Source organism: Armigeres subalbatus, chromosome 3, assembly GCF_024139115.2.
Source record: "Armigeres subalbatus isolate Guangzhou_Male chromosome 3, GZ_Asu_2, whole genome shotgun sequence".
Taxonomy (NCBI): domain Eukaryota; kingdom Metazoa; phylum Arthropoda; class Insecta; order Diptera; family Culicidae; genus Armigeres; species Armigeres subalbatus.
Genome location: NC_085141.1, coordinates 4,459,979 through 4,465,661, shown reverse-complemented (window position 1 = coordinate 4,465,661; position 5,683 = coordinate 4,459,979). Strand labels below are relative to the sequence as shown.

General features: G+C 45.3%; 1 pseudogene; it reads left to right on the top strand.

The window, feature by feature from the left end:
• The first annotated feature begins 336 nt into the window (after nt 1-336).
• Nucleotides 337-2,625, top strand: LOC134221433 (ran GTPase-activating protein-like; annotated as a pseudogene).
• Nucleotides 2,626-5,683: the final 3,058 nt, after the last annotated feature.

The window sequence follows — 5,683 nt, the reverse complement described above, 5'->3', positions numbered from 1 at the left end:
TTGTTTACTTTTGTTACATACGTCCCTATGAAAATTATGCTTGTAATTCGAATTAATTTTACCGTGCAGTGCTCGTTTTATGTTGCATCGCAAAGAAAACAAAAAACATAACCTCAACATTTTAGCTAGAGTCCTATAAGAATAGTCACTGTAATTTTAGCAAGCGCTTATAAGAGACAAGAGGCGGTCAGTATCGGCATTGAAGGTTGTTCCGCAATTTTGTTGTGAATTTATTCCAGATTCCCAACTCTAACCATGTCAAACTTCAACGGCTTCGATAACCAGCGCATTGATGAAGCGCCACAAAACGGGCGTCAGTTTCAGGGAAGAACCCAAATGGAACCGATGCTTCAGGTAAGCGCGATGCTTTTCATTTAACACCTGCCGTGACAGCTGCCTTTTTCAGCCAAGGAACTAATCGACGCCATCGATGCGTGCGCTGGCTCACATTTCCTTAATCTGGAGAAACACGCTAGGCGTTGATGTGGCTAGGAGAATTGGTAAAGCGCTGGAAAAACATCCGGAACTGAAGGAGGCACTATGGAAGGATTTATTCACGGGGAGAATGAAAGGAAATTCCGCAAGCTCTGAAGGCACTAGGTGAAGGTATGAATATTGCTGGGGCCCAGCTTACGGTGTTGGAATGCTCGGACAATGCCCTGGGTCCGGACGGGATGGTCGGTTTGATAGATTTACTGCAAAGTGCGAGTTGTTTCACACTTCAGGTAAGTTGTCTTTGAATGCAACGGGGCTGGTAGTGCGTTTGAGGAAAAAAATCTGTGGGAAATAAAAAATAAATGATAAAATTCTTCAGTTTTCCGCTAGTTTTTTATGAGATCAAATTTTATTATCTTTCGGATAACAATTTGAAGTCCCCCTCAAAAAAATTAAATTGGGCTACAAAATTATGTAAGACAATCTATCATTCATTCGTGTATTACCTTGTTTTGGCAATTTTATCTCTTGTCCAATTTATGAAAATGAATACCATGTTACTCTTTTCAATAATACAGTTGCAGTGTTGAGAATGCTCAAACTATACTGCAATTTTTTTGAAATCAATCAGTTTTATAGTTTAATTCTCCATAAATAAAACACGCTAGAGTGTTATAAAACGAGTCGGTAAAACCATACACAACTGAAGCGACCATGCAATTCTCACTTCATTTTGAAGAAAGAGAAATCAGGCCTGTGTAAACACGTGAGATGACGTCAGAACCGTGGATCGTTTGATAGATATAAATTGACGATTGACCTACTTCTACAACTTCTCCACATCTTTCTACATCTCGTTCTATTCGTCTAGCGATTCGAAAAAGAAACCCTAATAAATTTATCATTTCACAGGAATTGAAATTGAACAACTGTGGCCTTGGAATCACCGGCGGGGAATGTTGCTAAAGCCTTGCTGGCGTGTCATGCAGCTAGTTCAAAACAAGGAAGGCCTCTGCCATTGAAAGTTTTTATCGCCGGGCGCAACCGGCTCGAAAACAGTGGTGCTAAGGCTCTGGCGGAAGTCTTCGGAGCTGTTCAAACACTAGAGCGTGTCGAAATGCCCCAGAATGGAATTTTCGGCATTACTGCGCTATCGGACGCGTTTAGACAAAACTACAACCTGAAGGTGTTGAATTTAAACGACAACACGATTGGACCAAAGGGCGGCTGCCTTTCGGAAGCCATTTACGATCTTCGGTGCCTGCAGGAAATCAATTTAGGTGATTGTCTGCTGAAGACAAAGAGCAATACTTCTCGGTGAAGCACTTAAGAGGCGCATACCAACATTGAGGTATTGAATTTCGGTTTCAACGAAATCGGTCCGGATGTGGTTTGCGATTTTCATGCCACATACAACAAGAGTAATCTCAAGTCTTTGACACTAGATGGCAATCATTTTGGTTTTGAATGCCGTGAACAATTGAGAGAATTTTGGTGCAGTACGATAGAATTGGCCTTTTGGTACTAGACGAGGATGATTCGGAATGCGAGGAAGAAGATGAGGGACGATGAAGACATTGACGAAGAAGAGGATGAAGAAGATCAGAATGAAGAATGCGAAGAACTGAAGGTGACGAAAGTGAGGTCGGAGAGTCAGATCAAACTGAACCGGAAGAGTTTCACAAAGTCCCAAAGAAACAGACGAACCTGTTATTCGTAACCTTCTGGTGGAGAACAACAATGCCTCAACGATAGACCTAGATCAGTCACTGCCGAACACAGTGGAGGCTTATTGTCAGACTATCCATCGGAAACTATTTTCAATTCGTTAGAGGAAACAAACAAAGCCGAAGCGTTCAAAGATCTTAAATCCCTTCCCGACGAAGACTATTTGTTTATCTTGCATTCACGATCCTCAAATTGTCTGAAATTTCTGAGAAGAGCAAGGAAGCGCTAGAGTTTCCGAATCTCTGTTCGCCGATGCCTATGGTATGCAAAAGCAACAATCGACTCAAGAGCTTGAGGGATTTCTGCTGATTCAACTAGGCCTGTTGAAATGCGAAGACCGGACCTGTCTTACAACACACAAGGATGTCGCCATGCGCTGAAGAATGCCATCAAAAGAACATCGTTCCAGAAGAGGAGCAGAGTTTCTTTAATGTGTTCCTAGACACCGATTTAGAGATGTGATTTTACTACTTCTGTGTGTGAGCTTCTACCTGTTTTATTATGCTAATAATTTAAAATATCTCTAATAAAAGAAAACAAAATTATAACTAAATTGCAGTTTGTTTGTGGCACTATTTCGACTATGTGTTTTTCCCTTCCTCTTTAAAATCAGGTCAAAAACATAAAATCGGGAGAATAAAGCGGGCCATGACAAAATCAAAATCACTAAATCGTCCTATGACTTCGATTATGGCCAGGGTAGGGTTTTGGATCAGCAGGGACTATGTCGAAGGGTTTTATGACCCTCCCACGGCCTCTGCGAGTTAGGGGCCTGCCTAGGACGAGGTGGGGTTTGGCAGGTGGCTCTGTTAACCTCTACAAAACGCTATATGTATCCGCAAGCAGGTCCTATCAAAGCGTACAGGAGCCCAGAGAGTGCCAATTGGCATGAGGAGTGTCCCTACTTTGGTAGGGTAGCGCGTGTGCTGCTTCAGCAGTCGCGTCACCACCAGAACTTGAAATATTCCATTTCATGAAGCAACTTCGGTCCGAATTTTGACAAACATCGCATGATTATTCAAAACATAGAATTACACAGAATAGAATGACGACTGCTCCACAAACTCATTCATTCGACTGTCACTGAGTTTGCTTACTATGTGCAGAAGAAACATAACTAGCATTGTTTATATTGATGTTGACCGTTAAAAGTGCCACGGATGAAAATCAGGTTAGTTCCACGTGATAAATTACATTACTCATTTAAAACGTGTTCAGATTTCAGATAATTTATCAATTAGTAGAATGTGCCTAAATATTCAATGACTAATATTCACGAATATTGACAGTCCAGAGCTGACTATGAATGTGTTTAAACAATTGGAAGTGAGCTGACAAGTGAAGAAAGGTATTATATTTTATTTATTCAGACTAAGGCCGGAGTGGCCTGTGCGGTATGAAAGAGTCTTCTCTATTCGGCTCGGTCCATGGCTACACGTCGCCAACCACGCATTCTGGCTACGACATTCTGGCTACGTGCCCGGCCCACCACATCCGTCCGATTTTCGCGGTGTGAACGATGGATGGTTCTCCCAACAGCTGATGCAACTCGTGGTTCATTCGCCTCCTCCGTACCGCCATCTGCACCCCACCATAGATGGTACGCAACACTTTCCTTGAAAACTCAAGTGCGCTTGGTCCTACACGAGCATCGTCCAGGTCACGTGTCCGTAGAGGACTACCCGGTTTAATGAGCGTTTTGTAGATTGTCAGTTTGGTACGGCGTGAACTCTATTCGTCTTGCGGAGTCCAAAGTATATACGATTTCCAGCCACTATGCGTCTCCGAATTTTCTGCTGGTATCATTTTCGGCAGTCACCAGTGACCCCAAGTACACAAATTCTCCTACCACCTCGATTTCGTCACCACCGATGCAAACTCGCGGTGGTTAGCTCACAGTTCTTCTCTTGAACCTCTTCCTTCATGTACTTCGTCTTCGAAGTGTTGATGACTAGTCCGATCCGCTTGGCTTCCTCGGTCTGATGTAGGCTTCCTCCATCTTCTCAAAGTTACGTGCCATAATATCTATGTCGTCGTCGAAGCCAAATGCTGGACGGACTTATTGAAAATTGCCACTCGTGTTAATCCCTGCTCTTCGTATTACCCTTCCGAAGCGATGTTGAATAGCAGGCACGAAGACTATCACCTTGCCGTAACCCTCTGCGGGTTTCAGAGGACTTGAGAATGCCCTGAACTCGAACTACGCACATCACCCGATCCATCGTCGCTTTGATCAACCGTGTCAGTTTATCCGGAAATCCGTGTTCGTGCATTAGCTGCCATGGCTGGTCCCGATCGATTGTATCATATGCGGCTTTGAAGTCGATGAATAGATGATGTGGGCACGGTTATTCGCGGCATTTCTGCAGTACTTGGCGAATGACGAACACCTGGTCCGTGGTGGAGCGTTAACATAAACCGCCTGGTACTGTCCCACGAACTCTTAATTGGTGCTAGTCGACGGCATAAAATTTGGGAGAGTACCTTGTAGGCGGCGTTCAGCAATGTGATTGCGCGGTAGTTGCTACAATCCAGCTTATCGCCCTTTTGTAGATGGGACACACGACACCTTCCATCCACTCCTGCTGCAAAACTTCATCCTCCCAAATCTTGGTAATGACCGGTGTAGCGCTCTAGCCAGTGGCTCACCACGGTGTTAAATAGCTCTCCTGGTAGTTGGTCACCCCAGGGCTTTGTTGTTCTTCAGCCGGCCAATCTCCTCCTGGATTTCCTGGAGATCCAGGCGGTAGAATTGTACCTGCGCGCGTTCCCCAGGTCCATCACCATACCGCCATCTTCGTCTGCCACATCGCCATTCAGGTGCTCTTCGTAGTGCTGCCACCACCTTTGGATCACCTCACGCTCGTTCGCCAGAAGGTTCCCGTTTATGTCCTTACACATATCAGGCTGTGGCACGTGGCCCTTACGTGAAAGGTTCAACTTCTCATAGAACTTTCGTGTGTTATTAGCGCTACAGTTGCTCCATCTCTTCACGGTCTGCGGTGTTGCAATATCGCCCATGCTATTCTTCTCTTCTTCTAACTGCTCACATTCGCCGTCATACCTACCAGTCGTTTCTCGTCCGGGGCACCGTGCCAAGTGCAGCGTTTGCGGTGATACCAATGCGGATCAGATATCTCTCAGCCGTCTTCAGAGACGCTGCGCCTAGCTCTCTTCCGTTGGGGTGCCACTTCCAGCTGCTGCGCGTATTCTTGGGCTAGTCTACCGTCTTAGCCGCCCAATGTTAAGCCGCGGCGGACGCTTCGACCGTGTGTACACCGTTGAGAGTTTTGAGCGCAGGCATACTGCACGAGGCTGTGGTCGGATTCATTCGCACTGCGGTAAGTGCGGACGTTCGTGATGTCGGAGAAGAATTTACCGTCGATTAGAACGTGGTCGATTTGGTTTTCCGTTTCTTGGTTAGGTGATCTCCATGTGGCCTTGTGGATATTTTTGCGGGGAAAGAAGGTGCTTCGGACTCCATTTCGCGGAGGCTGCAAAATGTATGTATCGTTGGCCG